The sequence below is a fragment of the Rhinatrema bivittatum genome, chromosome 3, assembly GCF_901001135.1.
Source record: "Rhinatrema bivittatum chromosome 3, aRhiBiv1.1, whole genome shotgun sequence".
Taxonomy (NCBI): domain Eukaryota; kingdom Metazoa; phylum Chordata; class Amphibia; order Gymnophiona; family Rhinatrematidae; genus Rhinatrema; species Rhinatrema bivittatum.
In genome coordinates, this window is record NC_042617.1 from 543,283,912 (window position 1) to 543,298,901 (window position 14,990).

General features: G+C 44.7%; 1 protein-coding gene across 2 annotated transcripts in view; it reads right to left on the reverse strand.

Moving 5' to 3' along the window:
* LOC115088283 (heat shock factor protein 2-like) overlaps nucleotides 1-14,990 on the reverse strand; it is a 133,682-nt gene that overhangs the window by 93,702 nt on the left and 24,990 nt on the right. The gene's annotated exons all lie outside the window — the stretch shown is intronic.

The window sequence follows — 14,990 nt, forward strand, 5'->3', positions numbered from 1 at the left end:
ATTATAATTAATTAATTAAATAAATAAATAAATAAATAAATAAATAAATGAATTCCAGAGCTTAATTGGGCATTACATGAAGAAGAATGTTCTCAGATTTGTTTTGAATGTGCTACATGGAGTGCCCCCCTAGTCCTTGTATTTTTGAAAAAGTAGATAACCGATTTACATTTATTCGTTCTATTACACACATCATTTTATAGACCTCTTATCATATCTCTCCTCAGATTTTTCACCTCCAAGCTGAACAGACCCAACCTTTTTAGACTTTCCTAGTAGGGGAGCCGTTCCATCTCCTTTATCATTTTGATCGCCCTACTCTGTACCTTTTCCAATGCAACTATATCTTTCTTGAGATGCGGTGACCAGAAATGCACACAGTACTCAGTTTGGCCTTACTATGGAGCAATACAGGGGCATTATGATATTTGCCATTTTCTTCTCCATTCCTTTCCTAATAATTCCTAACATTCTGTTTTCTTTTTTGAATGCCACCGTATACTGAACTGAGGATTTCAAAGTATTGTCCTTTATGACGCTCAGATCCTTTTCCTGGGCAGTAACTCCTAATATAAGAACATAAGAAATTGCCATGTTTCCAACAGAGGCCAAACCAGGCCATAAGAACCTGGCAATTACCCAAACACTAAAAAGATCCCATGCTACTGATGCAATTAATAGCAGTGGCTATTCCCTAAGTAAACTTGATTAATAGCCATTAATTGACTTCTCCTCCAAGAACTTATCCAAACCTTTTTTAAACCCAGCTACACTAACTGCACTAACCACATCCTCTGGCAACAAATTCCAGAGCTTTATTGTGCGTTGAGTGGAGCCTACATCATGTAAATACAGTGTAGGTTACTTTCCCTCATGTACATCACTTTGTACTTGTCCACATTAAATTTCATCTGTCATTTAAATGCCCAGTTTGTCTTGCAAGATCCTCCTGCTATTTTTCACAATCAACATGTGATTTAACAAATCTGAATAATTTTGAATCATCTGCAAATTTGATAAACTTGACTCATTGCTCCTTTTGTCAGAACATTTATAAATATATTAAAAAGCACTGGTTCCAGTACAGATCCCTGAGGTATTCTACTGTTTGCCCTTCTCCATTTAGAAAGCTGACCATTTAGTCCTCCTCTCTGCTTCCTATCTTTTAACCAGTTTGCAATCCACAAAATGACAGAGTTGTTTCCTATCCAGTGACTTTTTAATTTTCTCAGGAGTCTCTCATAGGGCATTTTGTCAAACGCTTTCTGAAAATCCAAAACATTACATCCACCGACTCAATATTATTCACATGCTTATTAACGTCATTAAAAAAAATGTAGCAGATTGGTAAAACAAGATTTCTCTTATGTAAATCCATGCTGGCAATGTCCCATTAAACCATGTCTTTTTATATGTTCTGAAATTTTGTTCTTTAGAATAGTTTCCATGATTTTTCCTGGCACTAAAGTCAGCCTCACTGGTCTATAGTTTCCCTGATCAACCTGTGGCCATTTTTAAAGATCAGGATTACAGTGGCCAGCTTCCAATCTCCAGTCATGGCAGATGACCCCAATGATAGGTTACAAATTACCAATAATGGATCTGCAATTTTATTTTTGAATTCTTTCATTACTCTGGGGTGTATACCATCTGGTCCAGGTAATTTGTTACTCTTTAGTTTGTCAATCTGCTTTATTAGATTTTCCAGCTTCACAGTGATTTGAATTAGTTCTTCTGAATCATCACCATTGAATATACGTTTCTAGCATAGGTATCTCCCCAATGTCCTCTTCAGTAAACTCCGAAGCAAAGAATTCATTCAGTTCCACACTAGCCTTATCTAACAATCCAACCAATTCCCTCACAGGCTTCCTGCTTTGGCTATATTTTAAAAAGTTATTATTATTCATTTTTGCTTCTAAGGCCAGCTTCTTTTAAAATTCTCTTTTATCATGCTTTATCAATGTTTTGCATCTAATTTGTCAATGCTTATGCTTTTTTCTATTTTCTTGTTTTTCCAATTTTTGAAAGAAGTTTTTTGGCTAAAATAACCTCTTTCACCTCACCTTTCTTCTCCTTTTATTTTTTTAATGTGTGGAATACATCTAGACTAGGCTTCTAAGATGGTATTTTAAAAACAATGACCACACCTGAACTCTTAAGCTTTGTAACTGTACCTTTCAGTTTTTTCTATTTTCCTCATTTTATCAGTCTCCCTTTTGAAAGTTTAATACTAGAGTTGTAGATTTACTTAAGGTCCTCCCAGTCACTGTCAAATTTGATCACACTATAAAAAACTATTGCCAAGCAGTCCCACCACCATTACGTCTCGCAACAAATCCTGCGTTCCACTAAGAATTAGGTCTAAAACGGATACCCCTTTCATCTTTCCTGGACCAACTGCTCTATGTAGCATTTATTTCATCCAGAAAATTTACCTCCTTAGCATGTCCTGATGTTCCATTTACCCAGTCAACATTGGGTAATTAAAATCTCCCATTATTACTATGCTGCAAAGTTTATTAGCTTCCCAAATCTGTTATTTCATCATCTGTTTGTTCATTTTGGCCAAGGGGATGGTGGTATACCCCCACCACTACACTCTTTCCTATCACACATGAACTTTCCACCCATAAGGATTCTACTGAATTAGGGGTTTTTTAAATGTATTTTTATTTTCATTATGTATTATGTGAGCCACCTCGAACTATTTGTATAGTATGGGATCTAAAAATTTTTAAAAATAAATAAAATAAATACTGTGTATTTAATTTCCTGCAGGATCTTTAACTTGTACTCTGCCATCCCTAACATAAAGTGCCACCCCCCTCCACCAGGTTGATCCATCCTATCATTGTAGTTACATTTTTACTCTAGTATAGCACTATCCCAATGGTTATCTGCCTTCCACCAGTTTTAAATGTTAAACAAGCAAAGAGAGAAAAATATTTCACTATCATTGGGAGGGTTGTTCTACAGAAAATTATTCCCAATTAGTGGTTAAAAATGAAGACTAATAAGGATTGTTATGTCTGAAGGTTATTATGACTAATAATTCGGACAGGAGACATTGGAGAGTGATTCTTGTGCATTATCCACTGTATGGAGAAGGCAGAAGAATGTTCTAGGGTTAAAACTGTAGGAGAGAGGAAGTGAGAAGCTGCAGAGGAGAGCAATTTGTTCATCAAAAAGCGACATTTCTATGTTAGCAACTCACAGTTTAACTGTACATGCTTATTTTGCATTCAGAATTTATAAGAAGATTGTCTAACTCCTGTGGTACAAACCACAATGAATTTGTCTCAGTGTTGCTGTATTAATAGATAAGGTGGTAAACATTCCGTCTTATGATGTACTGCAGGCAAAAATAAATAGGGATCATCTATCAAGGCTGCTAACACAATTGGGGCAAAGCTTAAATTCAGTCCCTTTATTCAGTCTAGATTAATTTCCACAATAATTCCTCTTCATGGAAAGAGAGAATAATTGAGACAAAACTTCTATTTACAAGTAACATAAAGCTTTTAATACCAGCACATCACAGACCATCGGAATTCACAGGATCAAGAGCCAACAGTTCCTCCACCCAAATCCAACATTAACTCTTAGCCATCAGAACCTTCTAAATGCCTGAAAGCTGTTCTGTGTCCTAGTATATCTTTTGAATCTCCTGAGGAACAATCCTGATGCACAAAGTTGGGATCATATATTAGGCCAGTGGTTCTCAACCTTTTTTTGGCCGGGACACACCTGACAGATGGTTCTCACATGCGTGACACACTGAACATTTGACTATCATAGGGCTAAATGTAAACATGCACTCTGCATCCTCAGGAATCCCCTCAACCCCCAGCAATGAGTACAGAGCAGATCTAGGGCATTACTCTGTATTACAACTCGCCATACAAAAAAGATATTCTGGTTCTGATGACATCTCAGTAAAATCAAAACAAACTCCTTTTACTACCAGACAAAATAGTCTTCCTTATGAAAAGACAGTAATTTACCACTAATGCATATCCTATTGAGAAAACACAACAAATACGATTGATACAAATGCCTACATGCTAGTTAAATACCTCACCTCGGTCACACACCCTTCACCAAGTACAGAAAAACCACAAATTATAAATATGGAGACAGAAACTGGAATGGAAAACCAAAAAAGCCATTCTGCATGCAGTGCGAACCTGGAGAAATGGAAAGAGAAATATAGCACCTAACAGACTCTCAGGATTTGCAATAATGCACACAAACTAACCCGCACAAAGTTACACCTGTATTATGGAACACACTCAACAGTAACAACCCTATCTATTAAACCAGGCCCTAAACACTAATACATTTCCTATTGGGAAAAACAGAATAAGCCAAGCTGCTATAGAAACCCACACAGAAATAACTGTAAAGCTGAACAGAATAATATCCAACAATTAAAAACTCAAAAATTATTAAAACATGTCCAAATATCAATACATATTTCAAAACAGCAGACATCGCATAATACCCAATAATTAAAATGGCAGTCAATCAAGAAAAATAACCTTAAAAAGCCACCTTTACTTACCCTCTCCAGCAACTCTCCTGCTCCTTTCCCTTCTAGGCCAACAGCACTCACCAGAAGCAGCAAGGGCTCACAGTCCTCTTCCTTAGCGCCCACAACCAGTCACACCCCCCCCACACCCCTCCCCCCAATTAGACCCCACGACCAGTCTCTGTCTCTCTCTCACACCAGTCATCTTCCTGACCAGTCTCTCTCTCAATCAAACTCATGGTCTCTTATATACAAGCTCTCGATCACACACAATTGCTCTCGCACCCACTCACACCAGCTCTCACCCAGGCACCCATTCACACCCACACACACCAGCTCTCACCCAAGCACCCATTCACACCCACACGCACCAGCTCTCAGCCAGGCACTCATTCTCACACAGACCCACCAGCTCTCAGCCAGGCACCCATTCAATCCCACACACACCAGCTCTCACCCAGGCACCCATTCACACTAGCTCTCACCCAAGCACCCAGCCAGGCACCCATTCACACCCACACACACCAGCTCTCACCCAAGCACCCATTCACACCCACACGCACCAGCTCTCAGCCAGGCACCCATTCACACACTGACGCACCAGCACTCAGCCAGGCACTCATTCACACACTGACGCACCAGCTCTCACCCAGGCACTCATTCACACACAGACGCACCAGCACTCAGCCAGGCACTCATTCACACACAGACGCACCAGCACTCAGCCAGGCACTCATTCACACACTGACGCACCAGCTCTCACCCAGGCACTCATTCACACACAGATGCACCAGCACTCAGCCAGGCAGATGCACTAGCTCTCACCAAAAACGTCTTCCTTCACTGCAGGGATGGGCTCCAGTTCCGCCGTGACTTTACTCCGGCAGGCTTTTCCTCTTTCCCGCCATGGGCTGTACCGGCCTTGCTTGGTCGGGGGTCGGGTTTCCTCTTCGCCACCATGGGAATGGGCTCCCATGGCGGCTTTGCTTCGTTGGGGGTCGGGTTTCCTCTTCACCGCGCGGCCTTGCTTCGTCAAAGTTCAAAAACTTCTATTCCTCCCACCCTCCCCCCGGGCATTCTGATGCCTGCCTCACCGGCCAATCAAAGGCTACCTCCCTTCTTCCTACTCCCACTGGTAGGGAGGAGGCTTCCGATTGACCTGCGCGGGGGCAGGCAAAATGAAGGAGGCTTCCCATTGGGCAATGGGGGTAGGAAGAAAGGATGCTTCCAATTGGCCCGTGGGGGCTGGAAAAAGGCAAAAGGAAAGTAGAACGGGATAGTGGGACACCGGGAGATGCGACACACCTGCCGGTGTTTGGTGACACACTAGTGTGTCACGACACACCGGTTGAGAAGCGCTGTGTTAGGCTATCAGCAGTCTGAGTCTGGATTCTTCAAACCATTCTGTGCTGTGTGGCTTTCCACCCAAAGTGGGCAGACTCCGTGTCAAGGCCAGCTGTGGCACTTTTTGCCCTGACACGCAGACCTTTTCAGGATTTGGAGTAAAATTTAAAAAAAAAAAAAGTTTGCCCAAGATCCCAGACTGGCAATACCCCAAAACAGGATTTATTTGAATATCACCATGAGTGGATCTAATGCGCTCTCTTTCTCTTCTTTGAATTTTAAAAGACTTAAATTCACCAGCAAAGCACTCCAGGAATTCACAGCACTGAAATCAAATGTCTTTCTGGTGCAAGAAAATCACTTAAAAAATCTAGAAATATAAATCATAATAAAATGGCACACTGGTTTGCCTGCAGACTTGACTGCAAAAGTCACCACTGCCTGATGCTCAGATCTAGGCCAGCACCTCACAGTAATAAGAAACACCATGTATAGTACTGTAGAAGCTCCTTTCTCAGAATGTATGTAATCATACTTTGCCTCTTCTTCCTTGCTGCAGCATGTGCCCTGGGAGTGGGGTAATTAATGGGCGGCATGCAGGGCATGGATGGCCGAGCCCCATTTTGTTCAGCATATACAGTGCGCACCATCACCTCATCTTCCCCCTCCTGAGAGTCCTCCATTGCGTCCTTCCAACCTCTGTCTTATCCCCAGGCTGAGTGAGATGGGCAGAACGGGCACTAAGCGCTAGATGTGACTCATTCCATGTGTTGGGAGTGGCAGCAGTGGAGGAGTTCTGGTGGCCACGTGCAGCAGCCCGGTAACTACCTGAACCGGCTGCCCAAATCATACTAACTTCTCCCTTTTCCTGCACTTGTATGTAGAAGGTACTGGCCCCACTGTGATGACCTTAGGTGTCTCCCTCTTTCCCTTTGTTTTAATCTTTGGCAGAGAGGCTGGTGGAGCTTTCAGTGTTTCCCTAAATCTTCTTTTGATCGTAGGAGTCTTCTATTTGTTTGCATTGCCTGCCCCATCAAGGCCAACATGCCACACATTTTTGCTAAATTAGTTGTATCTTGGGCTTGAAAAGGCTGGGAAGCACTGTGCGAACTTGAAAAAGAGGTTGAAAATCTCAAGGACAGCAGAGGGTCATTCAGGATTAGAAAGAGAACACTATTAGTTATATTCTTATAACTTCTGCATATTGCCCAAATTTTTTTTTTGGGGGGGGGGGGGAATACTTTTTTTTTTTAGCAAATTTTCTGACCAAGTTCTTAGCTTTTGAAAAGGAAATATTCTAGCCAGAGATTTTAACATGGTCCCTGTTTATCAGACAGAACTGGGCAGGCTAATTTTTCACAGTTGAAAGATGCAAAAGCTGTCCAACAACTTGTGGCTGGGGTGATCATGGGCATCATTACTAAGACAGCTTTGCACAGGTAGCAAAGTCTGAAGAAAATGTTAATTTTCATACACACTGTCCTAGCCAACCAAGACTTATGATATTTTGTCTCAATCTGCATGCCTCATCTTCCAGTGGCTTAAAAATTATAGAAAGCTAATTTTAATAAGTTATTAATGATAAGCACATCAAGACTCCCTTTTAATTGGACATCTGCGATACGATAAGATTACATTTGTTAAATCGTACTGAGAATTTTACTTTGAGAGCGGTCACATTATCAGAATCTGAAATTTCCTTCATTCTGCTCAGTAAGGTGATAGTTGCGTTTCCCCCAACCCCACTCAAAGTTTTTCCCATTCCTTTGGGCTTCCAGCTCAAATCGGAAATAGGGTTGGGATCTTGTGTTGTGCCACAAGCCTTCTTTGTAATTACCGGGGGACCCTGCACCCCCCCCCCCCTTTCTATTTGATATCCCTTCCCATCTTAGTTTAGTTCAGTCACTGCAGCGACAGAACTTGGTTGGGGCCATGAAGCGCAGCTCCTTCTGGAACTCTGCAATCAATTAGCCACCGTGTCACCACTGCACGACTCCCCTCCCCTCCAGGAGGCTGTCAACGCTGCCCCTGCAGCATTCTCAAGCCCCAGACTCGGAGCTTGAAAGATCAGAATCAGGAATCAAACCCAGGTCCCCATCACTGAGCCACCTGTGGAGTGGGGGAGGCCCTGCCTGGATAATATATTTAATTTTAAGTGTTATCAGGACATCATCTGAAAATAATGAAGCTTTATTTGACTCTTACATTTGTGTCCATATTGTTGAATATCCTAATAGCTGGTGTTCTAACACTAACAGAAACACCTAAATGGATAATACCTGGTAGCCTTTTTTTTTTTTTATCTTAAACATGCAAGAACCATTGGGCCGGATTTTAAAAAGGTTATCCCTGCCGGGCCTATTTTAAAAAGGCCCGGTGACACACGTAAAGCCGCGGAACGCGTGTACGTCCCGGGGCTTTACAAAAGAGGCAGTCCGGGAGTGGGGCCAGAGACCTCCGACAGAGCAGTCATTGCTGCTGTGCCGGAGGATCACGTGCTGGCAGCCTGCCGGCGCGCGAAAAAGGTAAGACAAAGGATGGGGGGGTTAGAGTAGGGCTGGGGGGGGGGGGGAGGCAGAGTGGCTCAGCGTGCGCAAGTTGCATAATTGCGCACTCCATCGCGCGCGCCAGGTAGAGCGTGCACATGTAGGTCGCGCGCACTTCTTTTAAAATCTACCCCATTGATTCTAATTCTGTATTCTAAAGTCTTTAAATCCTTGATATAGTACACTTGGATTTTCAGAAGCCCATGCCCTTCATGACAAACTCCTCAGGAAATTGGAAGGTCATGGGATTGGAGGCAGTGTCCTATTGTGGATTGGTAACTGGATAAAAGACAAGAAACAGTGAGAAGAACTAAATGGTCAGTTTTCCGAATGGAGAAAGCTCATTAGTGGAATGCGTGAGGGGTCTATATTGAGACCTGTACTATTTAGCATATTCATAAATAATCTGGAGAAAGACGCTAGTAGAGATGACCAAATTTGCAGATGATTCAAAATTGTTTCAAGGCATTAAAACAGCAGCAGATTGTGAGGAACTGCAGAAGGACTTTGTGAGACTAAGAGCTGCACAGATGCAATTTAACATGAATAAGTGTAAAGTAATGCATGTAGGGAAATATAATTCCAACTACAGGGACACAAGGCTGGGTTCCATGTTAGGAGTCACCATCTAGGAAAAGGACCTTGAAGTCCTCAGCTCATGTGCGGTGATGGTCAAAAAGGCAAACAGGATGTTAGGAAAGGAATAGAGAACAAAACAGAAAATAATATAATGCTTCTGTGTAGATCCATGCTGCAACCGCACCTCGAGTATAGTGTGCATTTCTGGTTGCCCCATCTCATATACTCAGCCCCTCGTTTCCTTTGACAGAGAAGGGGAGACCCAGTCCTGGTTCAATGTGTTGCAGGCATGGAGACAGTTCCAGTTTCCCTACTGCATTCCCTCAGAAAAGCAGGACAATAGGACAAAACCAGGGGTGGCTCTGATGGTCACCCTGTTCATGGGGGTATGAGGTCACACTAACTACAGGAGTATTCCAAACTGCTCCTTCATGTGCAGAGGGCAAGAATATTTGACAAAGTTGGTGGGAAGCAGAAGTATCAGTGCAGGGTTTCAAGTCTATAAAGCCTTTTTATGAAAATCATTTTATTTCTCCTAACATCTCCCCTAAAGTCCTTTTTGCTGATGGCAAAGATAACATTGTTCAATGTTATCCTCATTAGCAATTGTAAATGGCAGCTCTGTAAGCTGTTTTTACCTTAAGGTGTTCACTTCTCAGACAAGTGTAAGCTAAAGGAAAACTGGTTCTTACCTGCTAGTTTTCATTCCTGTAGTACCAAAGATCAGTCCAAACTCCTGGCTTTTGCCTCTCTTCCAGCAGATGGAGATAGAGAAAGATTTACTGACACTGTCATATAACCTAGTGTGCCACCTGCAGCTCTCAGTATTGACCTGTACTCAAGTCAAGATAGTAGAAAAACACTAATACCAGCCACTAATAATTGATCCCTGAACGAGCAGTGGGAAGTGGAAACGTAGAACAAATAAACTTGGCCCCATTAAAAAAAACATGGACCAAACAAAATCTGTGCCATTCTTCAGATTAAATTACAACAGCATCGACTGTATTCCCAGACCATTGGTTAGAGGGGTGGGTCCCCGATGGTTCCTGCGAAAGGCTTTTGCGGTTGGGAAGAAAGTTATCTTACTTAATTGGAAGGAGGCTGCGTGCCCCTCATTCTGGCTCTGGCGAAACCATCTTCACCATATGATGCAGATGGACAAACTGGCTGCTCAATCAAGTCCTCAGCGTTGGCGACGATTTCTCCAGGTGTGGAATGGATACGTACAAGCCTTACCGCATCGGGCTCGCAGTTTGATTCTTAATTGCTGATCTGCTTTGGACATACTTGCTCACCTACTTGTGAAGTCACCAGAAATGGACCATCTTGAACAGACAATTAGTTGGGGGTCTGGTCTGGGGGAGGGGGGGGAAGAGGGAGATATCTCAGATATGTTGCAGTTGTTAAAATATGTTTCTCATGGTATTGGGGATATAGAAGAAACCATATGTTGCTAATACCGTGTGTTATGTACAACATTTTCTTAATAAAAATTATTTCACACAAAATTACAACAGCAGATCGAGCGGACTCTCCAAATCTTCCTTCCCCAACTGGGCGGGACTCTGGACAAATCTGTGGTACTACAGGAACGAAAATTAGAGGTAAGAACCAATTTTTCTTTCCCTGTATGCACCCAGATCAGTCCAGACTCCTGGGATGTACCAAAGCGTCCCTAAATGGGGTGGCACCGTGAGAGTCCTGCTCGAAGTACACTCTCACCAAAGCCCATGGCCTCAGGGGCCTGGACATCCAAACGATAATGCCTGGCGAAAGTATGCAAAGACCTCCAAGTAGCCGACCTGCAAATCTCTCGCGGTGACACTTGCTGACATTCGGCCCAGGATGCTGCTGCCTGGGAACAAGTAGAATGAACACTTAAGCCCTCTGGGTACTGGACGCCCCTGACAGATATATGCGGAGCCAATAGCTTCCCTTCAACCACCACGCAATCATGGCTTTTGACGCCTTATACCCTTACTTTGGACCACTCCAAAGTACAAAAAGTGATCTGACAACCGGAAGCTGTTAGTAACGTTAAGATAACACAACAATGCCTGCTTTACATCCAAAGCCGCAACTCTTTCGCATGAGGCGCTGTAGCCTCCAAGTTTGGGAAAGCCGAGAGTTCCACTAACTAATTTACATGAAAAGACAAAACCACCTTTGGCACCATCTGTAAGGAGACCCCCCAAATCCGAAATTCTTAAGAAAAACTCCCTACATGACAAGGCTTGATGCTCCAAGACTTGTCTAGCAGAATAAATCGCCACCAAGAAAACCATCTTCAATGTCAGATCCTTTATGGTAGCTCTTTTGAGAGGCTCAAATGGCGCCACACACATGCCTTTCAGAACAAAAGTTAAGGCTACAAGAGGGACAGTTTCTGAACTGGAGAGTGCGAATGCTTCGCTCCACGGACAAAACACATCATATTCGGGTATGCAGCCAGCGTCGTTTCATGCACCTTGCCCCGGAGATATCCCAAGGCTGCCACTTGAACTCTGAGGGAATTAAAGGACAAAGCCTTCACCAAACCTCTTTGCAAGAAAGAAAGAATATTTGCAATGGAAGCTCACATAGGAACAACATCTTACTCCATGCACCGATCCTCACACACCTTCCAGACTCTCACATACGCCAAGGAGGCAGAAGATTTACTAGCTTGCAAAAGAGCAGAAATAACATCCTCAGAGTAACCTTTGTCCCTTAAATGTTTCCTCTCAAAAGCCAAGCCACGAGACAGAAGCGAGCTGCCTGATCCGAAAATAATGGATCTTGATGCAGAAGGTTCGGGAGATGAGCGAGCTTCAACGAGCCGTCTATAGCTAGATTGACCAGATCTGTAAACCAAGGCCTCCGCCACTCTGGAGCCACTAGAATCATGTCTCCCGGGTGGACTTCCATATGCCGCAGTATCTTGCCCACCAACGGCCAAAGTGGAAACACATTCAGCAGAACATCCCTCAGCCAAGGAAGAACTAAAGTTCTCCCTCTGTTCCCTGCTCTCTTCTGCAACTGAAGAAGCGGGCTGCCTTGGCATTCTGCTAAGTTGCCATTAAGTCCACTGAAGGCTTGCCCCATCTGGAACTGAGAGCCATTGCCTCCTTCGACAGCTCCCATTCCCCGGGATACAGCTGTTGATGACTGAGAAAATCCACCTGCACATTGTCGGTCCCGGGTATGTGAGAAGCTACATTCAACATCAGATGCTGCTCTGCCCAGTGGATCAGCTCTCGCAAGCTTCCTGAGTCATCACATGACTCTTGGTACCACCCTGCCGGTTGATATAAGCCACAGTTGTCACATTGTCGGACAAGATTCTGACTGAACGGCCGCGCACAAGGGGGAGAAATGCCCTCCGCGCCAAATGCACCGCTCTCGTCTCTAGGCGACTGATAGACCATGACACCTCTTAAGCCAACCATTGGCCTTCCACCAACCAATGTTGACAGACAGCTCACCAACCGGAGAGATTGGCGTTGGTAGTGACCACTGTCTACTCTGGGACCTCCAAGTCCACTCCTAAACACAACTGGTACTGACCAAGCCACCATGAAAGCCTGGATCTGGCTAATTCTGTAAGTGGCAAGGGAAGCTGAAATTGCTCTGACAATGGATCCCTCCGAGAAAGTAACGCCTCCTGCAGAGGCCTCATATGAACAAAGCTCCAAGGCACGAGCTCCAACATGGACACCATGGAATCAAGAACCTGTAGGTAATCCCAGACCCTGGGTACCTGACTCTCCAACAATCTGTGGATTTGCGACTGCACCTTGACAATGCGCTCCTGTGTCAGAAAAACCTTCCCCAGGACTGGTATCAAAGCACGCCCCCAGAAATTCCAACTCTTGAGAAAGGACGAGATGACTCTTGGACCAATATACTATCCAGTGCCTCCTTGGCCAGAGCTAGCCCTGTTTGGTTTTTGTCCTCAAAAGGATTGGTTCTAGGACTGCTGTCTCCCCAAGGCTATTCTCTGAACCCCTGTCGAAGGCCTTCCTTGGCAAAAACATCTGTTTTCTCAGAACCTAAAGCATCCAGAAGAGGAATTCATTGCCCCTTTAGTCCTGTCTTCAGGTAACTTGTGAACATTATTCTCTCCCAGATGCTTTATCAGCTCCTCTAAATCTTCTCCAAAAAGCAGCTTTCCCTTAAAAGGTAATGCTCCTGAGACTTGGATTAAACATCCGCAGACCAGTTCCTTAACCAACGTAGTCTCCTTGCTGAGACGGCTGACGACATAGTCCTAGAGGACGACCTGATGAGGTCATACAGTGAATCAGCGCCATAGGGTACTACAGCTTCCAGCCGCTCAGCCTGCTTCATGTTATGGGAGGACATAGACTTGTCAGACTGCAGATGCTGCACCCAACACAACCCAGCTCGAAGCATGAAACTGCTGCATACTACAACCCAAATGCCAAGTGCTAACACCTCAAAAATCTTCTTCAAATGGACCTCTAGCTTCAAATCCTGTAGATTCTTTAAAGCCTCCGCACCAGCCACTGGAATAGTCATCTTCTTAATCACAGCTGACACTGAGGCATTCACCTTCTGGACTCACAAAAGTTCCAGAAGTCATCGGGTAAAGGATATAATTTATTCATTGCCCGGCCAACATTCAGGCTGGTCTCCGGAGTAACCCACTCCCTGACCACCAAGTTCTTGACAGAAAAGGAAAAGCTTTCGCTGGACCCCATAAGCCAGCCACATCCTCCCGATCTGACTCTTCTTCTAGAATCTTTATTCCTAGTTCCGTCAAAACATAGGGAAGGATCCGAACGCCAATATCTGAATCCTCCAACAGATCATTCACCAGCACTCTGCGAGGGCTGCACAAAGGCTCACCGAACCCTGGTAGCCCCCAGCCTCCCCGAGGGTCTGGATGTCTTCGTGGGCCATGGACCAGAGGAAGTTTCATGCTTGGACCCCTGTTGTCTCTTGGCTTTCCGGGCCAGATAAGCCTTGTGCATTAAAAGCATACAATCTGTTGAAAACGAAGAAGCACTACCTGAATCCTCCCCAGGAGGTCTTCTTTCACCTCTGTCTAGCCTCCCCGGTCCTGCATGGGGCCTCGGATCAGCTGGGGACAGTGGAGGAGGGGACTCCCCCCCCCCCCCCCCCTGCAGCCTCTGTAGTAGCTGCAAATGTGGCCAAGATGGCCACCATTCCCACACTGAGTGGGAAGGGGTCAGACTCTTCCCATGGTGGCGGCAAGAGCATTCCCACGACAGCAGGAGCCTCCCAGACCTACGCTGCTGCTCGGGTCTGGGAGGATAACCCCAAACTGCCCTCTCTCTCCGGGAAGCAGTGGGAACATAGGACATTTTGTGAGAGCCGCCCACACGAGCCGCCACACTCAGCACATTTATTGCCACTCGGCATACCTTTGAACTGCGGGAGGCCGTCACCTGAGGGAAAATGCTAGAAGCAGAGCCCCGACCGGCGTCAGCCCCACACTGCTGGCAGGTCACAGAGTCTCTCGATGAACTGAAAATCTCTTTTCTCTTCTCTTTTTTTTTTTTAAACTTTAATAACCAACCAGACAAAGAATTAGAAAAAGGCCCACTTCCCTGCACTAAAGATTGGTAGCAGAGTCCGCTGCCCCTTCTGGAGGAGAGGAGGCTGGGTCCACCAGCTTTCAACCTCTGGCAACTAAGGACCAAGCAATCTAAAGATCCCCAACCCCCTGCTCATCCACCTGAAAACCAGGAGGGATTGCCCCACCAGGACCTACCAACCTCCTGGGAGGAATTAGAAATTTCTCCTGGCTTATTTATTTATTTATTTTAAACTAAGTACAGACTGCAGGTTTTGCACATCCATCCGCTGGAAACAGAGAAAAACTGAGGGACTGCAGGTGGCACATTAGGTCATATGGCAGTGTCAGCTTTCTCTGTCTCCATCTGCTGGAAGGGAGGCAAAACCCAGGAGTCTGGACTGATCTGGGTACAGGGAAAAGACAGATGCAACACAAACAC